Source organism: Cygnus olor, chromosome 1 (assembly GCF_009769625.2).
Source record: "Cygnus olor isolate bCygOlo1 chromosome 1, bCygOlo1.pri.v2, whole genome shotgun sequence".
Taxonomy (NCBI): Eukaryota; Metazoa; Chordata; class Aves; order Anseriformes; family Anatidae; genus Cygnus; species Cygnus olor.
Genome location: NC_049169.1, coordinates 89,971,168 through 89,972,038, shown reverse-complemented (window position 1 = coordinate 89,972,038; position 871 = coordinate 89,971,168).

Below are 871 nucleotides of genomic sequence, written 5' to 3'. Positions count from 1 at the left end.
GGAAACAGAAAAGTATTTGGAATAAAATTGGAGGTGGTGGCTGGCAGTTTTGGGGGCATTGCCCAAGCACCAGGGAGGGCTGACATAAAACAAGGGGCTGACAAAGGCCCCAACACCCACAGAAACGCTGTCGGGAAAGAAACATCAGGACTTGAGCCACGCAAGGATGGACCAGCCTCCTGGGGTGGGCAGAGGCACCCGTCTACGGGGTGGTGCCATCCAGGCCAGTCACCTTCTCTGCTGAACTGCCCCTGCCCTGGCAGGAGGGCTGCCTTCAGTGGATGAAGTGTGATAAGGAAGCCCTTCAATCTGTTTTCTTCCTAAAAAGCCACCAGCTGAACTGGGTGAGTGGCGGAGCATCAACCGCACCAGGTGATGCTATCACCTGCAGTGCTGGGATCCTCTGTCCCACGGAAACCCATCAGCGCTCTCCTCTGTCCAAAAAAGTGAACCCAGAAAATTCTTGGCTTGCTCTGGTTTATTTTAGGGGGACTGTTTTTTTTTTGTTTTGCTGGGGGTGATGGTGGTTTTTGTTTGTGTCTTTTTGTTGTTGTTGTTTCGGGTGTGTGTGTTTTTTTTAAGGCAGTGAGAATAGAGACTATGAAAATTGTGTATCTGAGTTATTTGGGAAGAACATGAAGGAAATGAAGTGAGGGAAAGAAAAAGCAACATTTTCATATGTTATAAACGATATATTCAGCCTTAGACACCTGCCAGGTTTTCAAGGGAGAGCTTAAACCAGTAAAATGTTTACTTTGACTTCATCTGAAAAGACAGAGGGAAAAATACAGTCTTCATCAGCGGCTTACGGTGTAAGCGGTGTTTTCAGCATAAAGGTTTCACAACGTGTACTAATTTTGTTGCTCAGACA